The sequence below is a fragment of the Piliocolobus tephrosceles genome, chromosome 7, assembly GCF_002776525.5.
Source record: "Piliocolobus tephrosceles isolate RC106 chromosome 7, ASM277652v3, whole genome shotgun sequence".
Classification (NCBI taxonomy): domain Eukaryota; kingdom Metazoa; phylum Chordata; class Mammalia; order Primates; family Cercopithecidae; genus Piliocolobus; species Piliocolobus tephrosceles.
Window position 1 is genome coordinate 55,418,248 of NC_045440.1, and position 25,557 is coordinate 55,443,804.

General features: G+C 38.9%; 1 protein-coding gene across 1 annotated transcript in view; it reads left to right on the forward strand.

Annotated features, from left to right (window-relative positions):
* The window catches only part of RP1 (RP1 axonemal microtubule associated), a 323,400-nt gene that overhangs the window by 50,847 nt on the left and 246,996 nt on the right, over nucleotides 1-25,557 (forward strand). The gene's annotated exons all lie outside the window — the stretch shown is intronic.

Below are 25,557 nucleotides of genomic sequence, written 5' to 3' on the forward strand. Positions count from 1 at the left end.
AATGATTTTATTATGTCTGGTACAGGTTGCCGAGTATGGTTTTTGATGACTGCAGGGAATCTGAGGGCTTTGTTAAATTTTACTTCAAAAATTTGAGACATTTTGATTTACAATTTAAGTAAAAGCATATCAAAAATAAGAAAAAATATTTCTAGGTTTATACTCTGCAACATTAAAGGGGCTTACCTGATGGCAAGTATGTGCAAATCTATATAGATTTGCTAACAGGAATTTTTTTTTTTTCTTTTTGAGATGGGGTTGCACTGTGTTACCCAGGCTGTTATGATGGGCTCAAGTGATCACCCGCCTCAGCCTCCCAAAGTGCTGGGATTACAGGTGTGAGCCATTGCTGCCGGCCCAGGCATTTTGATTGAATTTAAGAAGCAAGAGTGCCAAGGTTAATGCTGAAGACACACATTAAAAAGATAACTGATATCTGGACTTATGTCTAGCTCTGTTCTCTCTTGTGCCCTGTATTAAGTCAGTTAAAACGATTATACAAAGTGCATGCTAAATTAATAATTAGTACTTGATTAAGTCTTAATTATAAAAATGTTTCTGCTTTCATAAAGCTATGGATACCTCTTTTGATATTTGTAGGTGGAAAGATGAATACCAGCATAAATTGTTGCTTGCCTTGTTTGAATAGGTAAGCAGTACTTGGTTGGACTCCAGTTTCAGTGTTGGTAAACAAAACAACGAAATGAAAACCCACAAACTTTTATCTTTGGTAGAATTCTTAGCAGTTTTTACTTTATACATTTTTAAAATTAAAATTACCTCATTAAACTTGTTAAAATTCTCTGAATCTCTTCATTAAAGTTGAATTAGAGATCTCTTCTAAAGAGTGGTTTGAAGAAATGTACCACTATTACAGTAGGTTTTCTCAAATAACTATTGGGAAAATACATAGGCTGAGCGCGGTGGCTCACACCTATAATCCCAGCACTTTGGGAGGCTGAGGCAAGCGGATCACCAGGTCAGCAGATTGAGACCATCCTGGCCAACATGGTGAAACTCCGTCTTTACTAAAAATACAAAACAATTAGCTGGGTGTGGTGGTGTGTGTCTGTAGTCCCAGCTACTCGGGAGGCTGAAGCAGGAGAATTGCTTGAACCCTGGAGGCAGAGGTTGCAGTGAGCCCAGATCGCGCCACTGCACTCCAGCCTGGTGACAGAGTGAGACTCCATCTCAAAAAAAAAAAAAAAAAAAAAAACCTAGAGCTCAGAAACGTATCAGTAACATTTTACTATGAAATAGAGAAAATATGCTACTTTTCATACTAATTATTTCCCTTTTTCTCTTTTTTTCTTTGCTGCCTCTTCCTTTGGATATTTTTAACTTCTCTGCCTTCTGTATTATATTTTGATGTGGGTACCTTTTACTCTTAAAATCTTTAAAGTAAGCACACATATGTCTTCAAGCTCAAGGTCCCAGATTTATTCTGTTTCTTCTGAGAAAACACATAATAATGATTGCTACTTAGACTATTCTTTTGTTCCTGAAAATTACTTGGCCTTAGAAAAGAGTGATTCTCAGAATTTACCAATATATCCTTCTGAAGATGATATTGAGAAATCAATTATTTTTAATCAAGATGGCACTATGACAGTTGAGATGAAAGTTCGATTCAGAATAAAAGAGGAAGAAACCATAAAATGGACAACTACTGTTAGTAAAACTGGTCCTTCTAATAATGATGAAAAGAGTGAGATGAGTTTTCCAGGAAGAACAGAAAGTCGATCATCTGGTTTAAAGCTTGCAGCATGTTCATTCTCTGCAGATGTGTCACCTATGGAACAAAGCAGTAATCAAGAAGGCAGTTTAGCAGAGGAGATAAACGTTCAAACGACAGATGAAGAGCCTGAAACTTGCAGTTCTGCTAGTTGGGAGAATGCTACTGTGGACACAGATATCACCCAGGGAACTCAGGATCAAGCAAAGCATCGTTTTTATAGGCCCCCTACACCTGGACTAAGAAGAGTGAGACAAAAGAAATCTGTGATAGGCAGTGTGACCTTAGTATCTGAAACTGAGGTTCAAGAGAAAATGATTGGACAGTTTTCCTATAGTGAAGAAAGGGAAAGTGGAGAAAACAAGTCTGAGTATCATATGTTTACACATTCTTGCAGTAAAATGTCAGCAGTATCTAACAAACCAGTACTTGTTCAGATCAATAACAATGATCAAATGGAGGAGCCATTGTTAGAAAGAAAAAAGGAAAACAGACTGCTTAAGTCAAGTGCAATAAGTGCTGGTGTTATAGAAATTACAAGTCAGAAGATGTTAGAGATGTCCCATAATAATGGTTTGCCATCAACTATATCAAATAACTCAATTGTGGAGGAAGATGTAGTTGATAGTATAGTATTGGACAACAAAACTGGTGTCAAGAACTTCAAAGCTTATGATAACACCAATGATAGATTCAGCCCTATTTCAGCAGATGCAACCCACTTTTCAAGTACCACTTCTGGAACTGACAAAAATATTTGTGAGGCTACAGCTTCAGAAGCATCCTCTACTGTCACTGCAAGAATTGACAGACTAATTAATGAATTTGCTCAGTGTGGTTTAACAAAACTTCCAAAAAATGAAAAGAAGATTTTGTCATCTGTTGCCAGCAAAAAGAAAAAATCTCGACAGCAAACAATAAATTCCAGATATCAAGATGGACAGCTTGCAACCAAAGGAATTCTTAATAAGAATGAGAGAATGAACACAAGAGGTAGAATTAGAAAGGAAATGATATTGCAAGATTCAGATAGTCCCCTTAAAGGAGGGATACTTTGTGAGGAAGACCTCCAGACAAGTGATACTGTAATTGAATCAAATACTTTTTGTTCCAAAAGTAATCTCAATTCCACTATTTCCAAGAATTTCCACAGAAATAAATTAAATACTACTCAAAATTCCAAGGTTCAAGGACTTTTAACCAAAAGAAAATCCAGATCACTAAAGAAAGTAAGCTTAGGAGCACCTAAAAAAAGAGAAATCTGTCAAGGAGATAAAGTGTTTCCTCACAATGAATCTAAATATTGCAAAAGTACTTTTGAAAATAAAAGTTTATTTCATGTATTTAACATCCTTGAGCAAAAACCCAAATATTTTTATGCACCACAATCTCAAGCAGAAGTGGCATCTGGGTATTTGAGAGGAATGGCAAAGAAGAGTTTAGTTACTGATTCACATATAACTTTAAGAAGCCAGAAAAAACAAAAAGGGGATAAATTGAAAGCAAGTGCTGTTGTAAGTAAACAACATGCTACAACCAGGGCAAATTCCTTAGCTTCTTTGAGAAAACCTGATTTTCCTGAGGATATTGCTCATCATTCAATTCAAAATTATATACAGAGTTGGTTGCAGAACATAAATCCATATCCAACTTTAAAGCCTATAAAATCAGCTCCAGTATGTAGAAATGAAATGAGTGTGGTAAATTGTAACAATAATAGTTTTCCAGGGAATGATCTCCATACAAGTTCTGGAAAAATAAATAATTTTGTTATGGAAAGTAATAAGCACATAACTAAAATTGCCAGTGTGACAGGAGATAATCTATGTAAAGAGGGAGATAAGTCTTTTATTGCCAGTGATACTGGTGAAGAAGATCTCCATGAGACACAGGTTGGATCTCTGAATGATGCTTATTTGGTTTCCCTGCATGAACATTGTACTTTGTCACAGTCAGCTATTAATGATCATAATACTAAACATCATATAGCTGCTGAAAAATCAGGACCAGAGAAAAAACTTGTTTACCAGGAAATAAACCTAGCTAGAAAAAGGCAAAGTGTAGAAGCTGCCATTCAAGTAGATCCTATAGAAGAGGAAACTCCAAAAGACCTCTTACCAGTCCTGATGCTTCACCAATTGCAAGCTTCAGTTCCTGGTATTCCCAAGACTCAGAATGGAGTTGTTCAAATGCCAAGTTCACTTGCAAATGTTCCCTTTCATTCTGCAATATGTAATTCATCCACTAATCTCCTTCTAGCTTGGCTCTTGGTGCTAAATCTAAAGGGAAGTATGAATAGCTTCTGTCAAGTTGATGCTCACAAGACTACCAACAAATCTTCAGAAACACTTGCATTACTGGAGATTCTAAAGCACATAGCCATCACAGAGGAAGCTGATGACTTGAAAGCTGCTGTTGCCAATTTAGTGGAGTCAACTACAAGCTACTTTGGACTCGGTGAGAAAGAACAAGACGTGGTTCCACTAGATCTTTCTGCAAATTGTTCCACAGTCAACATTCAGAGTGTTCCTAAGTACAGTGAAAATGAAAGAACACAAAGAATCTCCTCTTTGGATGGAGACTGCTCTGCCAGTGAGGCATGTGCCCCTGAAGTCTGTGTTTTGGAAGTGACTTGCTCTCCATGTGAGATGTGCACTGTAAATAAGACTTATCCTCCAAAAGAGACTTGTAACCCCAGTGATGCTCTTTTTCCTAGTGATGGTTATGGTGTGGATCAGACTTCTATGAATAAGGCTTGTTTCCTAGGAGAGGTCTGTTCACTTACTGATACTGTGTTTTCCAACAAGGCTTGTGCTCAAAAGGAGAACCATATCTATGAGGAAGCTTGCCCAATTGATGAGACTTACGTTCCTGTCAGTGTCTGCAATACCATTGACTTTTTCAACTCCAAAGAAAACACATATACTGATAACTTGAAATCAACTGAAGAGTTAGAAAGAGGCGATGACATTCAGAAAGATCTAAATATTTTGACAGACCCTGAATATAAAAATGGCTTTAATACATTGGTGTCACATCAAAATATCAGTAATTTAAGCTCCTGTGGCCTAAGTGAAAAAGAAGCAGAACTTGATAAGAAACATAGTTCTCTAGATGATTTTAAAAATTGTTCACTAAAGAAGTTTCAGGATGAAAATGCATATACTTCCTTTGATATGGAAGAACCAAGGACTTCTGAAGAACCAGGCTCAATAACCAACAGCATGACATCAAGTGAAAGAAACATTTCAGAATTGGAATCTTTTGAAGAATTAGAAAACCAGGACACTGATACCTTTAATACGGTGGTAAATGGAGGAGAGCAAGCCACTGAAGAATTAATCCAAGAAGAGTTAGAGGCTAGTAAAACTTTAGAATTGATAGACATCTCTGGTAAGAATATTATGGAAGAAAAAAGAAGGAATGGTATAATTTATGAAATAATCAGTAAAAGGCTGGCAACACCACCATCTTTAGTTTTTTGCTATGATTCTAAGCAAAATAGTGAAAAGGAGACTAGTGAAGGAGAAACTAAGGTGGTAAAAATGATGGTGAAAAGTATGGAAGCTGGAAGTTATTCAGAGTCCTCTCCTGATTTAAAAAAATGCATCAGAAGTCCAGTGACTTCTGATTGGTCAGACTATCGACCAGACAGTGACAGTGAGCAGCCATATAAAACATCCAGTGATGATCCCAATGACAGTGGTGAACTTGCGCAAGAGAAAGAATACAACATAGGATTTGTTAAAAGAGCAATAGAAAAACTTTACGGTAAAGCAGATATTATCAAGCCATCTTTTATTCCTGGGTCTACCCGCAAATCTCAGGTTTGTCCTTATAATTCTGTGGAATTTCAGTGTTCCAGGAAAGCAAGTCTTTATGATTCCGAAGGGCAGTCATTTGGCTCTTCTGAACAGGTATCTAGTAGTTCACCTATGTTGCAGGAATTCCAGGAGGAAAGACAAGATAAGTGTGATGTTAATGGTGTGAGGAACAATTATTATGGGGGTGACATTGTAGAATCTCGTACAAAACAAAATGATCACAGCAGAATCCTCACAGACATAGAGGAAGGAGTACTGATTGACAAAGGCAAATGGCTTCTGAAAGAAAATCATTTACTAAGAATGTCATCTGAAAATCCTGGCATGTGTGGCAATGCAGACACCACATCAGTGGACACCCTACTTGATAATAACAGCAGTGAAGTACCATATTCACATTTTGGTAATTTGGCCCCAGGCCCAGTCATGGATGAACTCTCCTCTTCAGAACTCGAGGAACTAACTCAACCCCCTGAACTAAAATGCAATTACTTTAACATGCCTCATGGTAGTGACTCAGAACCTTTTCATGAGGTTGTTCACAATGAAACCTGTGCCAAGGAAAGAATAGCAAATCACCATACAGAGGAGAAGGGTAATAATCATCAGTCAGGAAGAGTATGCACATCTGTCACTCATTCCTTTATGTCTGCTGGTAACAAAGTCTACCCTGTCTCTGATGACGCTATTAAAAACCAACCATTGCCTGGCAGTAATATGATTCATGGTACACTTCAGGAAGCTGACTCTTTGGATAAACTCTATGCTCTTTGTGGTCAACATTGCCCAATACTAACTGTTATTATCCAACCCGTGAATGAGGAAGACCGAGGATTTGCATATCGCAAAGAATCTGATATTGAAAATTTCTTGGGTTTTTATTTATGGATGAAAATACACCCATATTTACTTCAGACAGACAAAAAAGTGTTCAGAGAAGAGAACAATAAAGCAAGTATGAGACAAAATCTTATTGATAATGCCATTGGTGATGTATTTGATCAGTTTTATTTCAATAACACATTCGACTTGATGGGTAAAAGAAGAAAACAAAAAAGAATTAAGTTTTTGGAGCTAGAGGAAGAAGGTAATTTAAAGAAATTCCAACCAGATTTGAAGGAAAGGTTTTGTATGAATTTCTTGCACACATCATTGTTAGTTGTGAGTAATATGAATTCAGATACACAAGACCTCAGCAGTCAGACAAATGAAATGTTTCAAGCAGTCGATGAGAATAACAACTTATTGAATAACAGATTCCAGGGCTCAAGAACAAATCTCAACCAAGTAGTAAGAGAAAATACCAACTGTCATTACTTCTTTGAAATGCTTGGTCAAGCTTGCCTCTTAGATATTTGCCAAGTTGAGACCTCCTTAAATATTAGCAACAGAAATACTTCAGAAGAACTTTGTATGTTTGAGGGTGAAAATCTTTTCATTTGGGAAGAGGAAGACATATTAAATTTAACTGATCTTGAAAGCAGTAGAGAACAAGAAGATTTATAATTTCAATATCAGCACATTCTTTGTCAATTCATTTTTTCCCATAATGAGATGAAGCACATGTGACAAATATGGACTAGATAACTGCTAAGAATTTCCCATTTCTTCAAAATGAACTTACCCTGGAAAACCTTCCTTTGGATAACCAGTTTGACTTTCATAATTTCTCTGTTCTTTGTTTTTCCAACAATTACAGACTCAGGTTCTCTTATTTTGGAAGTTTCTATCCGGTTTTGTTCTGAACTTACTTTTTTTTTTTTGGTATCTATGATTTCTTTGCTCAGGGCATCAAAATGTGCTAAGGACAAGAACTATATCCTTTTTAAAAAATGTTGTTAGCTTGGTATAAAATGTATATTGAATGTATTGGTGAATAAATTGAATAGACATAACCTCAAAGTACTTCACTTATTCTTTTTAACTACTGATTTGATAAAAGGTATGATTATAAGATGTCCACAACAATCTCATAGTTTCTTGTGCCAAATGTGTTGAGTCTAGTTCTTCAGAATATCCAGTGAAATTGCAAGCATTTTCATGGGACAGGATTTACTGTTTTTCTAATAGACTAGACTGTCAAGTATCAATTGGTTTGAATAACTGTGGTATATTTCCCAGGAGTTAACCAGGAAAGCTTTTAAGATTCCTTCCACTCCATTACTACATGATGGTATAGAAACAAGTCTTAGAAAACTTGGAAATCTATGCCTCTTGTCTACAACTGACTCAAATTAGAATGGTCAGTATTTTTGGGGCCACACATGGAGATGCTAAAATAACATAAATTTGGCATTGAGGAACAAAAGGTAACTGAATTAATTACATCAAGAATAATGTTGGTGTCAGTTCAGCATGAGTCATAAATTCATAAAAATTATGAATTGCTACTTCATCAGCTGGAGACTACTTCTACGTAGAGTATGCTTTTTAAAAAAACATTAAGTGATGCTTTCTTTTAATGAAAATATGGAAGTTATAATGTTATGTAAGCTTCTGTAGTAAGCAATGAGAAATTGTAGTGAATGAAAGAGCACAAAGTTTTGGAGAAAAAATAGAAAGGAGAAAATAATTTACATTAATTTTGTGCCTACCGTGTATCAGGGACTATGGTACACCTGCAGGGTTTTTGTGTGTAATTCTTCCTCATAAAGGCACTGTGAATGTGGCTGTATTACTCCCCGAGAATTTTTTTTTTTTTAAAATAGAGACGTTAGGAGAAGAAGGTAAAGGACTTTCATGACTGGTTTACAGTAGGGTATCATGCCAAGATTTGAACCCAGTTCTTTGTGCTTGAAAATTAATGCTCTTTTACTACCCTTTTTTTTTTTTTTTTTTTTTTGAAGGCTGGTACTCACTATGTTTCCCAGGCTTGTCTTGAACTCCTGGGTTCAAATGACCCTCCATCCTGAGCTTCTCAAGTAGGTGGGGACTATAGGCACATGCCACTGCACTGGGATTACTACATTTTTGCCATTGTTTTCATGTGAGGAAGAAGGTATAAGATTTTTTTTTTTTTTTTTTTTTTTTTTTCGAGACAGACTTTCTCTCTTGTTGTCCAGGTTGGAGAGCAATGGTATGATCTCGGCTCACTGCAACCCCCGCCTCCTGGGTTCAAGTGATTCTCCTGCCTCAGCCTCCCAAGTAGCTGGGATTCTAGGCATGCACCACCACACCTGGCTAATTTTTGTATATTTTAGTAGAGATGGGGTTTCTCCATGTTGGCCAGGCTGGTCTTGAACTCCTGACCTCAGGTGATCCACCTGCCTCAGCCTCCCAAAGTGCTGGGATTACAGGTGTGAGCCACCGCGCCTGGCCAGGGATAAGATATTTTTTTATAGCACTCATTTGCTAGTGCAGTGAGACAAGGAAAGAATTTTTCTTTTTAATTTGGAAGGTGTGAAATACAGATATAACCAAGAAGATTGAGGAAATCACTTATAAAAACCGGGAGGTTTCAAGAAATATGACATTCAGTATGTAGTTTTTGGCAACACTATTACACCAAACAGTGTCCTTGGTGCATAATAATTGGGAGAAGCTGGAGTGACAACCATGAATTAGTAATGCGTGACTGTGTAACGTACTTCTTCTTTAAAATGAACATGTTCACATACATTGAATTCTGAGATCTTAGGCCACATCTTACTCACAGAGCTAGCTTCGTACTTGGGACATGGTAAGTACCTAATAAATGTGTGTTAAATGGATAAGAAGTGCTTTTGAAGGCATTTAGTTTTTCTTAACTGTTACTAATTTCAGATCCATACATATAGAAGGATGTGCAAATATGCTGAATAATAGAATGCAGTTTTTTGTATTTTTTAAGGTTTTTAAATATTTTATGAAAGCAGTATTTTATGCATCCTTAAAATGTCTGTAAAGATGATTTTTTCTTTTAAACATTCAAAGCATGTTTTTATTTTTACAAGATTTATATTTAAAAAATCTTGTCACACTGCAAAATTTAGAAGAGTAAGTGAAACTTGAGAGGAAATTTAAGAATATTATAGAGACCTAGCTTTTGCTTTAGAGATGAAGTACCTGAAGGGCTGAGTATGGAAGTGTAGCATCCCTTACTCAGGAATTCAGAGTCTCTGGTTCCAAGGTAGAGTGGTGAAATTATTGTGTTTTGCCCACCAGATGGCAGCTGTGCCATGCGCTGTCAAAAGTTCAGGCACTCTGAGAGGCTTGCATGGATAAAGGCAATGCTTTAAGCATTGGGGCAGTCTCTGAGCTTCGTTCTTCTGCATCAGTGAAAACTGAATGTCCAACTGTGCAGGCATCCCCCAAATATTAAACCCAGAAGAAGTAGCAGTGTTCAGAATTAAAATAAATATACTATTAGTAGCAAGGAGCAAAAGTTCAAATGTAGAGGCACTAAAAAATGCCAACTGTCAAGAATCATCAGAGTTGATTCCAAGGAAAGCCCAATTTAGGGAGGATGGCACCCACCAAAATTCCCTCATTCAAGTTGAAACTAAGTTAATGAGCCATTGGCTCAGTGGATAGGGGTAATTTTTACATGACACTTTCAAATACTATAATGTAACTTTTCAGTGACAAAAAAATGCCTCATTTTTCAGAGTGTAAACTGAGGTATTGAAACTACATTCCGTATTTGTGGCACTCATTAAAGTACTTATGAGGAGCTACCTTATAAGGTGGTTGTGAGAGGATCACTAGAGAAAATACTTGTAAAACTCTTAGCACAGAGGTTGGCACACAGTGTTAAACATGTTTTAGCTATTTTTCTTTAAAAAGCCATTAGTGTTAATATCTTTGATATGCTTTTCAAAGTTGGTGTTCTTCTGACCAAGATGTATTTTAGCTTTATTGTGTGCATGTATATGAAATGTATTTTCAAGATTTAGTCATCTGGCCCCTCATGAAAGTGAAGGTGACTAACAGTTTGAGCCCCTGCTTGGTGCCAAATATTGGGCTAAGTTCTTTATGTGTATTATCTTAGGCCTCACAAGAACCCTCTTGATGGGTAATAGTATCTTTAATGTAGCAGGAAGGGGACTAAAACTCACAGAGGCTAGTTAAGAAGCACTTTTACTTTAATGTCTGTATTTGATCCTCATAAAAAGTCCTGAGTTTTGTGGTTTGATACTCTATGTACAGATCTAACCTGAAAACAAAATGACTTTCTATTCCCTGTTTATTGAGGTTAAGAAGGATTCCATAACTGCCCAGAGTTATTTTAATCCGAAGTACTTAGCATTTTTCCTATTCTACTGTCTTGTCCATTAAGGTATTAAAGGATAATTGTTTTTAAAAAGCAAAATCATGAATTCTGTACAGATATAACATGATCATGTGCCAAAGATTTTATTTAACTTACAAATTGCATAGGGAATTATTAACATATACAGTGGGCTGAAGGAAGAATTTAAAGTATCACTAAAAATAAGCAATAAGAAATGCTGAAATGAATTTGGGTCTGTCCAGGACAAAGATTACATTCCCTGGACACAACCAATTTATATTTCTATGGACAAGAATAGTTTGCATTATCTGTGTTTTTACAATTTGCAGGATTTTCAGATAATTTAAAGATAATGAAAAAACAGAGGTAACCCCAAGAGGACTTGACAAAGCACTTGGTAATTTCTTTTTTGTCCATTTCAAGATATTTCACACTTTTTTTCCCAAAAGGGTTTATCTTCCAGTGACTTAAGTGCTAAGTTATTAAGGGAATATTCCTAAGTCATAGCAGAGAATATATGACTGAAAAGCTTTTCAAAATTAAGGAGCAAAACAGTAAACCTTCAAACAGAGACAAGCACTATGTTTGATGGTTTAGAGAAGATATGTTCATCTTGTTCTAGACAAAAATTAGTAAACAGTTGCCATCATGGACTTTAGATGTAATATACAATGATTATTTTTTTAACAATGGGAATTCTTTCTAAAGGATATACACATGAGTCTTTTCTCTATGCATAGGTATTTCATATATTAGTGTTTACTTTTTGATTCATACACAGATTATCATAACAATCAGTAACAGCAAGAACAAAAAAGGGCAATGGAGTAAAAATCATTTAGCTGCTTTTCCTCTTGAAAATAGTTCTTTTCTTCTGTAACTCTAATGTTGATAAATGGCTGCAGTCTACAGACTACTACCTACGTGAGACTGCTTAAAGCTCAGGTGAATCAATACAACCAAGTAAATTAAGATAGGAGGGTAAGTTCATGGGAAAACATGACTTGCACATCACAGAAATTCATTATATTGAGAGTGAAAATAGTGAGAAATGGGTGATACAAAGCTAAATACTATATTTATGTTCATACATATAAATATTCGTATATGTATATTTACAAGTTTGTTTAATGCAGTTGCTGCCTCAGCATCCAGTTTTAGGCCTGACATAATATTTGAAATTTAGTCCTAATCTGTCACCTTTGGCTTAGTTAAAACCTTACTTTCCCATGTAGTTGTTTGCCGTATGGCCTACTTATTCCTCATTTCTTTGACCCCAAACCCAACATACTCCACAGCTACTGAACATGATAAAATGTAATGGTCAACACTAGAGTCACGTAAATAGATTTGCCTTTTCAGGAGGGAAGAGGGGAACTTATTTCTTTAAATTAGCCCGTCTACAACCCCCACAAGAAAGCCTAAAGGATAATGCCCATAGACCTTAATAAAGGCATACACAGTCCCAGAGATTTCCTCCCCCCTCTCTCCCAGCTGTTCTCTCTCCCAGCCTCCCTTCTTCCCTTTCTCCCTCTTCCTCTCCTTTTCCCCACTGACCTCTTGCTGATTGATCTCCCTGCTGCCTCTTTCTGTTGGTGCCCCTAACCTTTCTGGGAACTGTGAATAATAAACACTTATGTTTCATGCATTTTCGTTTCACTTCATTGCGTCTCATTTGGCATAGATGCTCTTAACATAGCCTTCTTTTTGGTCAGGGCTATCTTAGAGAGTGACTGTCTTGACAGGAACAATCTGGATACAGGTCAGGCAAGACCCACAAGGGTGTCTGCCTATAAAAACAGTTTCCTGTGAGAGGGACACCTAGTCATGGGGCAGACACTTAGGCAGTAGGCATCCTTCAGGATAAAGAGGCATTCCATGGAAGGTGTACTGTCAACATCCACAACCAAATCCTTTGAATTTCTGGCCAGGGCAAGGCTGGAGCTTATGGCCACTCTCAAGAAAAACTTCAAGACCAAATTAGAAAGAAACCATCATAAAAATCACAACACTTGGCTGGGCATGGTGGCTCACGCCTGTAATCCCAGCACTTTGGGAGGCCGAGGTGGGTGGATCACCTGATGTCAGGAGTTTAAGACCAATCTGGCCAACATGGTGAAACCCTTTCTTTACTAAAAATACAAAAATTAGCCAGGCCTGGTCATGGGTACGTGTAATCCTAGCTACTCAGGAGGCTGAGGCAGGAGAGTCTCTTGAACCCAGTAGGCAGAGGTAGCAGTGAGCTGAGATCATGCCACTGTACCCCAGCCTGGGCGGCAAGAGCAAAACTCCCTCTCAAAAAACAAAAACAAAAAACACACTTGCATACATATGTGTCCCATTTATTCTCATGGATGTGGTATAGAGAATCCAAAAGAATAATTTCATGTCATTTAAATGACATTGGAGTTTGTTTTAGACATGTATTTCAACATAGGCCTGTTAGTGGAAATTCTCAGTCAAAAAGCCATTATATGAAGAATGACTGGGACCAAGAGAAAGTTCTCTAGATGTGTTATTTTATGCCTTTGCTTACTTTCTCCCTGTTCACCTATTAGTTTGCACCAATCTGCACAATGGACTCTGTCCTGTTACCCTTCCAGGAGGCATGGGGTAGTATAGCATTATGGAGATTGTCTGGTGCTCTTCCTTCAGGAGGTTGATATCGAGGTTAGCCTTGTATGCCCTGTTCGGTATCCTACTAGGAATTTGTAGACCTAATCTGGATCAACAAATAGAGTCTCATGAAATGTCTGGTTGTCATGCAATGTCAAAGTATGTAGAGTGCTATGTAATAGCTCAATAGGACTGACTGAACTCCTGGGTGGTCCTGAGTGGGTTAGGAATGGGGTCCACAGTGAGTGCCTAGCTGGACAAGTCTCTGCATACAGCTGACCACCTAGTGTCTATAAGGCATTAAGAGCTAGAATCACACAGTAGACCTGCACTGGCAGGCTATCCAGCATAGAAGTTGTACTTGTTTCAGTGATGAACTCTTCCATTTGCATTTTTATTTCTTACCAAAGTTATACGTTTATAACTAGTTTTAATCAGAAGTGCAAGGCTCAAAATAAAAGACCACTTTCTGAGCCTGTACATACCTAATTCCCACTCCACAGAGGCGTCTTTCTTGAAAATGTTTTGCTGTTTTTCTGCTGTTTATTTCTGTATTTAGAGACATACTGCTTTTTTAATTCAATTTCAGATTTTGCCTATTGATATTTCACCTTCAAACTTCCCACCTCCTGCCTCTGCCAGTATAATTTTTTAAAATTAAATTATAGGGTTTTTATTAATAACCATGTGAATATGTAAATATTTTCCTCAGCTGAGCCTGTTAGTATATTCTGACTACATTTTCTTTTTTGAACTATTTTTTGTTTTCCTTGGATTAAAAATGGACTATCATTTATTACTGAACTCTTCCCCAGGGCTGACTCTGTCAGCATAAAAGTGCATATCTATTCTATTTTTTTTCCCCTGGGGACATTATTTTTCTTGAAGGCATTCCTTGGGGAAGTCCCTTCCCAACTCCTCTACCCAGCTCCCTCCTCATCCAACATGAACTGCTTCAATCCAAGTCACCTGTGCAGTTGTCATCCTGAGCTATCCCTCAGCAACATCCTGGGAATCTCCTTTTTCTCTCTATATTGGATGTCTTGTTTATTGAAATCTTAGTTTAGGCCTCAGTTTAGGTGGAGAGAATTCTCTTATAGTTTATAACAAGGAGTGCATGGGAGTTTTTTTTTTTTTTATCGAATGTATGAAAATATCTTTTGGCAGGTGGATTGCCCGAGTTTGGGAGTTCGAGACCAGCCTGGGCAACACAGTGAAACCCTGTCTCTACTAAAATACAAAAGATTAGTCAGGCGTGGTGGTGTGCACCTGTAATCTCAGCTACTTAGGAGGCTGAGACAGGAGAATCACTTGAACCCAGAAGGTGGAGGTTGCAGTGAGCCGAGATCTTACCACTGCACTCCAGCCTGGGCGACAGAGTGAGACTCCATCTCAAAATAAACAAACAAACACAAAAAAACCTTTATTCTCACATGTTTAATGGATGAAAATTACATGGCATTATACATTAGAAGTAACTCAAACATTTTGAAAGCTTTAAAAATTTATCTTTTATTTTTTAGTCCCAACATGAAAAGTACCAAGCCATTCTCATTTCTGCTCCCATACATGTGACCCCTCTCCCCTTCCCAAAAGATTCTAGGACCATCTGTTTATTCTGGTATTCTGAAATTGCACAATAATATATACTTGTATAGGGTTTGTTTGTTTTTGTTACACTAGGCATTCAGTACCCATATCCTTTAGTTCTGGGAATTTGTTTTATATTATTTCTGTGATCTTTCCCTTCTGTTTTTTGTTGTTGTTGTTGTTGTTGTTGTTCTTTCATTTTAAAATTTCTATTATGAATATTACCTCAGCCTGACGAACCTCTGGAATAATTCCTTAATTTTTAATTTCCTTCTTTCTCTCTCTCTCTCAAACCCTCTATTTGGGTATAATTTACATTTGATAAAATCTTATCCAATTTTAAGTGTTATGATTTAATGTGTTTTGACAAACATATGTATTCACATAATCACCACTACAGTAAGATAATGGAACACTTCCATCACCCAAAAAAGGATTTCTTATTTCTGTTTATAGCTAATTGCTTCTCCCCTTTTCCCAGCCCTTGGAAGCCATGGATTCACTTTCTGTGGCTGTACTGTTTTTTTCTAGAATTTTTTGCAAATGGAATCTTATGGTCTGGCATCTTTGCTATCTGCTTCTTTTACTTAGCAAAATGATTTTGAGATTCATTATTGTTGCCTGAATCAGTAGTTTGTTTTTCTTTGCTGAGTGGTATTTCATTGTATGCACATACCACACTTTGTTTATACATTTGCTAGCTAATAGACATTTGTTTTTGGTTTCTGGTTATTCTGGATATAAGTTATATAAACATTCATGTCCAGTCTTCTTGCAAGACATATTTTTTATTTTTCCTAGGTAAATATCTAGGAACAAGATTGTTAGCTTGTATGGTAATTGTATGTTAATAAGAAATTGCCAACTCCTTTCAAAAGTAGTTGTATCATGTTGTATCCCTACCAACAATATATGAGGATTCTAGTTGCTCTGTATTCTGGTTTGCACTTGCTATTGTTAGTCTTAAATTTTAGCTATACCAGTGTGTTTACTTTTCTTCATTTAATTCGCATTTTTCTAAGTGACTATTGTTGTTGGACCTGTTTACATGTACTGATTTGCTGTTCATGTATCTTTGGTGGTATAGTGTGTTTTCAGATTTATTTTCTTTTGGGCATTTGAAATCTAGAGCTGCAAGAGTTCTTTACATATTCTGGGTACAATATATTCACTTGATCTTAGCCAAAAGGCTGAGAAGCAATTATATATATAATACGATATACAATACATTCAGATGTATGTTTTGCATACATTTTCTCCCAGTCTAATAGCTTGACTTTTCACTTTCTTAGTGGTGGGATTTTGAATGAACAAGTTTTAAATTTTGGTAAGCCCAGTTTGTTTATTTCCTTTGTATGGCTCATGCTTTTCAAGTCTTATCTAAGAAATCTCTGCCTGCCTATGTCAATGGCAAGATTTTCTCCTGTGTTTCCTTTTAGGAGTTTCATCATTTTAGTTCTTACGTTGGGTCTATTTGTCCCATTTTGAGCTCTCTCTCTCTTTTTTTAATATACTGTGGGAGGTAAGAGTTGAGATTCATTTTATTTTAAATGGATATCCAGTTATTCCAGCACTCTTTGTTCCAAAGACTATCCTTTCTTCATTGAATACTTTGAATTAGAAAGGATAGTCTTTTGTCAAAAGTTAATCAACCACATGTGTAGGGGTGCATTTCTGCATTCTCTGTTCTATTTCATTGATTTGTGCATATATTTGTATTCCACAATATACCATCTTGATTATTGTAGCTTTATAGTAAGCCTTGAAACCAGATAGTGTAAATTTTTCCAACTTTGTTCTCTTTCAAAATTGCTTTGGCCAATCTAGGTTCTTTCATTTTTCCTTTTTAAACTGCTAAACCAGCAGCTGGAGACTAAAGCTTTGAGTGCCTGGCTTGGAATTTCCCCCTGCTATGTAAATTTTATCTACACCGGAAAAGTAGCCTTGGGCCTTACATTCCTGGGTGAAAAGAGAGACCATAGAAAGATGGAGTCAAGTCGGCTGGTGCTTAGAGGCAGCGTGCACAAGAGTACTGGAGAGAACTACACAAAATGACCCTGCCCATCTGTAAAGCAGTCCATCATTGTCTTGGACACTCAAATTGGTATTTTGCTACTTTAAGTTTTTCTGGCATGAGAAGAGAACCAGTTATCTTCCATTAGTTCTGTAACATATACTACTTATAAGTTACTTATTTTATGGCTGCTTCTGATTTCACACAATCTTTTTCAAACAACGGTGGCTAAGATTGAATACTCTTACTGCCTTGCTTGGAGTTTGATTTCCAATGGTTTAATCCCAAGTATTTGTGATTTATATTTGCCCACCAATATAAATCTCCTTATAGACACCATTGTAACCCAGTGGCTACATACCTATATCATGAAGGCTGATCCTTTTCTGTTTCTTTTTATTGTTGTGTATATGAATTACAATCACTCAGGCATGTAGACAGACACAGGCACTATTTCTCTAATTTTGTATATTAGGAGATTAATTTCCATTTATATAATAAATTTGTCCTCTGAAATTTCCAAGGTTGATAATGGTTTTTACATGTAATTCTTAAGTAGCTTAATTAACTTCTCAACTTTTTTTCTGTTATTGCCTTCTGCTAATGAGAGAAATTAAATACTAAGGAATAATGTTTTGCCAGATAGCCCTGAGTTTAGAGGGCCCCAAACCATTGTATATTTAAGATTTTTTGCCCACCAAAAACCAGGTTTTGTCCTTTGGGATTAATATTGCTCTCATGAGAATGCATAATCTAACTGATGCAACAGAGGCAATTTTGTAACAATTACAATGATAATAACTTTCCTTTCTTGGGTAGCTCTTATGTAATAGGCACTGTACTATGTGCTTAACACATGTTGTCTGATTTAGCTCTCCTAAAGGCAATAAGAGGAATGTATTATTTCTGTTTTCTGAATGAAGAAACTGAGAAAGTTTAACTTATCTAAAATCAAGTTTCAGAGACTAGATCTCAAAATGATTCTGTGTGACCTTGAAGATCTACTACTCTCCTCTCCTCACAAAGAGACTATTCACATTTATAGAAAAGTCAAGCCATTTCTGACTAGAGATGCACAATTAGTTGTGTCACTAAATGTCAATGTACTGATTTGTACAAATGGTTCAGTCGTTTCTGTTTGGCATCACTTAAAGATTATTAAAGATTTTTCTAGCCTGTGAATACTGGGAAGAACAGTTTACATATGATTACTAGGAACTCTAAATATAAAATGATAATTGTAGAGAGGACTTTTACAGTCACAAGGTGAAAATATTTTTTTTTGTTTTGAAAGAATGTAGGCACAGAGTTCCTATATGTTGATACTCCTAAAGAACTTTTCATTGGTTCACTATATATATTTTTCTCTTTACATACTTAACCAATTTAAAAAGGTAAAACTTATATAGCATGTAGTAAAAATATTAGATAGTGTAGGCAGGTATAAAATAAAAAGTATCTTCCTTCTCCCATCTCCAACTTCTAAACTTTATTTATAAAGGTATCTTAAGGTGATTTTTCTAAACTTTAAATGTGCATAGCAGCGTGTGTACATATTATCATTTTTTTTGGTAAAACTGAGGTAATAGTATCCAAATTGTACCACATTTAGCTTTATTCTTTTAAAATAGTTGTGTATTGCACTGAGTCAAAATTTAACTCATTCTGTATTTAAAGATACATGATCATATCTGTTAGGCAGGAATCTAGACCCAACATGGCGGTATCACCTGGCATGGCAGGTCTTTTGTTAGGACTTGCTGCCCTTCACTTCTTGCTAAGACTCTCAGTGCGCGAAAAAAGCCTGCGCCCACCAAAAATCCCTGCTCTGCGCAAACTCCTGGACACCTCATTCCTCAGAAATGGAAACCTAACTTAGGAAAACCGAAACCTACAAACCCCGCCTACCTAACCCTATAACAGGCCCCCAATACCTGCCCCCAGTGCCACTTCCTCAGCCCTCCTCCAAGGGGACCGGTGAACCTCACCGGGGAGCCCAATAAAGGCTACCTCTGTTCTCATCTGCCTGGTGTCTTCTTGCTCAGCTCCCATTACATTACATTGGTGCCAAAACCCGGGAGGAGACCCCTTCCCGGACCCCTGCCAGTTCAGGCAGGCTCTCCTCTCCCCAAGCCAGGACCTCCTCTCCCAGCCTAGAGCTGTTTCACCAAACCCAAGACTCAGTTTGATCACTGCTGGCTAAGATTTCCCCCCTCCTGCAGGCTCTGGGAGTCCCTGCCAGAAAACGCAGCCACATCAGGGCTTCCCCCATCCCTCACTTGTGACCTCAGCACCAGGGACTAGGAGACGTCCAACCTCCCCGGAAGCCGCCATACCCTGCACTCCGCGTGGCAGTGGGAGGATGCTCCCATTGCCTCCGGACTGCCTGCCTCAGGATCATGGGGGCTGCCCAGTCCAAACCAGACCGAAAAATCCCCTCTGGGGTGCCTCTTGGCTAATTTCCAGACTTTGGGTCTCGGCCAAGACCTAAAAGGAAAGCGGCTTATATTATTCTGCACAGTGGCATGGCTGCAGTACAAATTAGATAATCAGTCTTAGTGGCCTGCAGAGGGCACTCTATATTTTAACATCCTCACAGACCTGACCAACTTCTGCAAGAGACTAGGCAAATGGTCTGAGGTACCCTACGTTCAGGCCTTTTGGGACTTGTGCTTCTGCTCAGACCTCTGTGCCCAATGTTCGTTGGCCCAGGTCTTGCTCGCGACATCTTCTTCCTCAGGCCAGAAGAAGAACAATCTCCCCTCTTTCTCTGAGCCCCCTAATGCCTTTTTTCCGCCTCCCCTTCAGTCCCCTGCTCAACCCCCCCCTTACTCTGACCCCTCGCTGTCTCCGTCTGCACCACCCCTTCTCTCCACTCCTCCTGTGCCCCTACCAAACCTGATGGACCCTGTCTCTCCTACCTCCTCCTCCTCCTTGCCTGCCTCAGCCCATACCCGGTCCAGGACCGACCTCCTGTGCCCCTTGTGGGAAGTGGCAGGCGCCGAAGGAGTGGTCTGGTCCATGTGCTGTTTTCGCTGGCAGATCTGTCTAAGATTGAAGAGCGTGTAGGCTCTTTCTCGGCCAACCCCACTCTGTATATCAAAGAGTTGAGATACCTATGCCAGGCATATGACCTCACCTGGCATGATCTCCATGTTGTTATGACCTCAACCCTGTCCCCTGAGGAACGGGAACGTATCCTAGCGGCAGCCAGGCAGCATGCTGACCAGGTTCACTTAACTGACCCCACCATGCCAGTTGGCACCGAGGCGGTGCCCTCGGCCGAGCCTGACTGGGACTACCAGGTTGGGCAGGCAGGCCACCGCCACCGAGACATGAAGTTCCAGTGCCTTCTTGCCGGCATGCAGGCACCTCATTCCTCAGAAATGGAAACCTAATAAGTTTATTAGGAAACCTCCAATAAGTCACTCAACTTTGATAAATTAAAGGAGGTAGTCCAAGACTCAGATGAGAATCCGGCCATTTTTCTTAGCCGACTAACTGAGGCACTCATTCAGTATACCTGCCTTGACCCTGCCTCCCCTGCAGGAGGAACTGTCTTGGCTACCTACTTTATTTCTCAGTCGGCTCCGGATATCTGGAAAAAATTTAAAAAGGTGGAGGACAGCCCTCAAACTCCCATCCAGGATTTAGTCAACTGGCCTTCAAGGTCTACAACTCCAGGGAGGAAGCAGCTGAGGCCCAGCAACAGGCCAGGCTAAAACAGAAGGTACAACTCCAAACCCAGGCCTTGGTGGCAGCCCTGAGGCCGGCTGGCTCCAGGAGCTCTCAGAGAGGTGGTGCTTCCCGAGCGCCACCTGGTGCCTGTTTCAAGCGCGGCAATGAAGGCCACTGGGCCGGGCAGTGCCCCAACCCTGAGGAGCCAACTCGTCCCTGTCTGAGCTGTCCGCGGATGGGCCACTGGAAGTCAGACTGCCCCAACCTGAGGACGGTTGCTACGCCTCTATGTGACGATCCTCCTCCAGGTACTGGAGGCGTCTTCCAGCTCCTCGACACCAACGAAGATTAAAAGGCCCAGGCTGGAGAATCCCTCCTACTCTCGCCAAGCCCAAGGTTATGCTCCAGGCAGTGGGTAAGTCCATATCCTTCCTTGTGGACAGGGGAGGCTATCTACTCTGTTTTGCCTTCCTCCAGTGGCCTAGCCATCCCTCCGCTGTCACGGTCATAGGAATTGATGGCACTCCCTCCACCTACCGCCAGGCTCCTCCTCTGTCTTGCCACCTGGATGGCTCCCTTTTCTCGCACTCATTTCTCATCATTCCTTCCTGCCCAGTACCTTTGTTAGGACAAGACCTCCTCTCCAAGCTAGGGGCCTCCGTTCACTTCGGGCCCAACCCCTCTCTGCACCTGGCGTTTCTCTTTTCCCTCTTGACAAACCCCGCCAGGCTCATACCTCTTTCCTGGTTTTCGGTCCCCATTAACCCTTAGGTGCAGGTGGCAACCATTCTCCTAGAAGCTCCACATTCCCCACTATCCACGGTCGTCTGAAAGAAGAGGACCATACACCTTAATCCCCGCCACCCCCACCGCTGCCAAGCTCCTTGGTCTTGGTCTTCCCTCCTGGTATCACCTGTCCCAGCTGAAAAATGGGTCCAACATGATTCCAATTGGACCACTCAGGTTGTTACACCTACCAAGTTACAACTCACGTGCACAGGAAACGACCGTCTGCCTGACCTTTCTTGGCCACCTAGTCCTCCCGAGTCTAGCTCCCTGTGTCATCCTCTTCCTCCAGGACCACATAAAGGAAGCCTCCTGGGTCACTGTCAATCAGATGCTACTCCACCCCTATACCCGAGTTCCCACCTCCAAAGAACCCCATGACAGCCTATATCAGCAGGAAGCAGCCAGATGAATAGTCACCCCTTTTTCTTATTAGAAGGAGGTCAGAATGTTAGGCAGGAATCTAGATCCAACGTGGCGGTATCACCCGGCATGGCAGGCCCTTTGTTAGGACTTCCCGCCCTTCACTCCCTGCTAAGACTCTCAGTGTGCGGAAAAAAGCCCACGCCCACCAAAAAAACCCCCGCTCTGCGCAAGCTCCTGGACACGTCATTCCTCAGAAATTGAAACCTAACTCAGGAAAACCGAAACCTACAAACCCCGCCTACCTTGCCCTATAAAAGGCCCCCCGATACCCGCCCCAAGTGTGACTTCCTTGGCTCTCCTCCTAGGGGACCGGTGAACCTTGCCCAGGAGCCCAATAAAGGCTACCTCTGTTCTCATCTGCCTCGTATCTTCTTGCTCGGCTCCCCATTACGTTACAATATCTAAATATTTGCTACTTAGATAAGGAGATTTTTGAAGAATGTTCTTAGTACACATAGTTTGGGGTCTTTCTGAGTGTTCTTAGTACACATAGTTTGGGGTCTTTCTGAGTATATTTGTATAGTAAATTACAAGAGTAAAATAGTTACATTAAAGAATATGTGCATTGTAAAATTTCACAGATATTCTCAAGCTGCCATTCAATAAAGGTATATGAAACTTCACTGATGTCAAACGTGTGTGAGAAAGCCCATTTCGTCACACTCCTATAACACTAGGTGTTTTAAAACCAAAGATTTTTGTCACTCTGATAGATGAAAAACAATGTTTGATTTGCCTGTCTTTAGGTATAAGGGAGGTTGAGCATATTTTCTATTTCTTGATCACTTGTGTTCTTTCTCTTTTTTAAATAAATTGCCTATTCATATTCTTGTCCATTTTTCCATTGTGATATCCATGTTTTGTTTAGTTTTGTTTTATTGATTATATGAATTATTTGCAAATAAAGGAAATTTGTCCTTTTTCATTTGTGTGGCAGTTTAAAACAATTTTACCATTTGAGTTACAACTTTTACAAGTTTTGTTTATTAATGTTTAAAAAAATCAACTTATTGAGGTATAATTTACTTAAAGAGATGTACGCATTTTAAATGTAAAATGTGATGAGTTTTGATAGTCGTGTTCACCTGTATAATTACCATCTCAATAAAAATACAGAACAATTCTATCCCAAATAGTTTATTCATGTTCTCTGAAGATAATTCCACCATTCCTGGCCCTAGGAAAGAACTCATTTGCTTTCAGTTATACTGCCTTGTCCTAGTAGTTCTGTGGAATCATGAAGTATATACTCCTGTGACTAGGGTTTTGATCAGCATGAAGCTTAAGATTCATCCAAATTGTTAAATCTATTAGTAGTTTGTGCCTTTTAATTGCTGAGTTGTATTCATTATGTAACACATTTTACTGTAGAGTCACCTTTTGTTTGCTGGGGCTTCTGTAACAGATTACCACAAACTGAGTAACTTAAAACAACAGATTTATTCTCACAGTTCTGAAGGCTAGAAGTCTGAATGCTGTCTCTAAAGACTGTAGGGGAAGATCCTTCCTCACCTCTTCTCTGGCTTTTGGTGGTTGCCTGCAGTTCTTGGCATTCTTTGGCTTACAGCAGGATAGCTGGAATGTCTGTCTCCATCTTTGTGTAGCACTCTTCCTCTGTCTCTGTATCTCTTCTCTTCTTATAAGGACACTAGTCACCCATTACAGTTTGCTTTCTAGCCCTTGAGAATTCATGTCCTTATGTGCAAAATGCATTTACTGCATCCCAATATTCCCAAAAGTTTTAACCATTCCACCATCAACTTTAAATTCAAAATCTCATCTAAATATAGTAATTTCGCAAAGTCCCAAATCTCATTTTATATAGTATCAAAACCAAATATGGGTGAGACTCTGGGTATAATGCATCTTGGACCAAAATTCCTCTCCATTCACAGATGTGTGAAACTAGAAAACAAATTATTTGCTTCTAAAATACAACGATGGGACAGGCATAGGATAAGCATTCCCATTCCAAAAGGAAGAAACTGAAAGGATAAAAGGGGTCACGTGTTCCAAGCAAGTTAGAAACCTAGCAGGGCAAATTTCATTAGATTTCAAGGCCTGAGAGTAATCCTCAGTGGCTTACTGCTTTGTTCTCTGGGCCCTACTCAGGCAGCAGCCCACCTGCCCAGCCCCCCAGGGCAGTGGCTTTACCCTCTCTGGCCCCCACAGTCATTTGTCCCATCTGATGAAATGGGACATCATCTGATGAAATATACATCATCTGATGAAATAATATTCTCCAAAAACCTTGTTGGTCTTCTGTGGATGCCAAAGGGGTCTGTACCGTTAGACACAAAGGTTCTCCACAGATCTTTCCTGGGTAACTCCATCTCTATTTATGGCTTCTGCTGAGATGGCTGATTGGATCAGTGAATCACATTAGCAAGAGGTTGTTCAGGCACACCCTTGGCCTATTTCCAGAGCCTATCTAGAACTAGCTTTAGTTGTTTTTTACAGCAGCACCCTACTTCCTATTACCAAATCTTTTTCAGTTTCCTGGGACTGCTGTAAGAAAAGTACCACAAATTGGTGCCTTCAAAAAACAGAATTTATTCATTCATAGTTCTGTAGGCTAGAAATCTGAAATCAGGGTGTCAGCAGAATCGGTTCCTTTGAGTGCTCTGAGGGACATCCTGTTCTGTGTGTCCCTCCTAGCTTCTGGTGATTTCCAGCAGTCCTTGGTGTTCCATGATTTGTAGATGTATCATGCTAATATCTGCCTCCATCTTCACATGACATTTTCCCTGGGTGTCTCTTTTCTAAGTTGTATTGGGTTAAGAGCCTACACTATTCCAGCATGACTTCCTCTTAATTTATATCATAATTACATCTGCAATGACCCTATGTTTAATTAGGGTCACATTTATAGATACCAGAGGTTAGGACTTCGACATATCTTTTTTGAAGAGAGAATTTAACCCATGACTAACCTGTTGATGGACATTTGGGTTACTCCAGTTTCTGGTATTGTGAGTAAAATTACAATGAAAATTCATGTACAAGTTTTTGTATGTTTTTATTTCTTTGGGTAGATTACTAGAATGGAATTTCAGGAATATATGGTAAGTTTGTTGAACTTTACAAGAAACTGCCAAACTGTTTCCAAAGTATTATACCATTTCACATTTCCTCTGGTTATACATGAGAGTTCTAGTTACTCTATATTCTTACCTTGGTATTTTCACTGTTTTTAATTTTAGTTATTATATGCAGTGCTCTATCCCATAGTGGTTTTAGTTTGTTTACATTTCTCTAATGAGGAATGATCCTGAGTATCATTTTATGTTCTCCTGTGTTCTGTTAATACAGTGAATTACATTGATTGGCTGCTTAATGTTAAAAAACTTGCATTTCTGGAATAAACTTCAAGATTATAGTTGATGTGGTTTTCTAATATTTTTTTGAGAATATTTTCATTGATGCTAATGGGGGTTATTGCTCTGTAGTTTTCTTATAATGTCTTTTCTAATTTGGGTACCAGAGTAATATTCTTCTCATACAATGAGTTGGGAACTATTCCAAAGGGCTTATATAGCATTGATACTATTTTTTAGAATGGTTTGATAGAAAATTTACCATTTAAGCCATCTGGGCCTGAAGTTCTTTGTGAAAAATATTTGCAGTATAAATTTATTTTTTTTTAAGAGGATATAGGACTATTCAGATTTTCTAT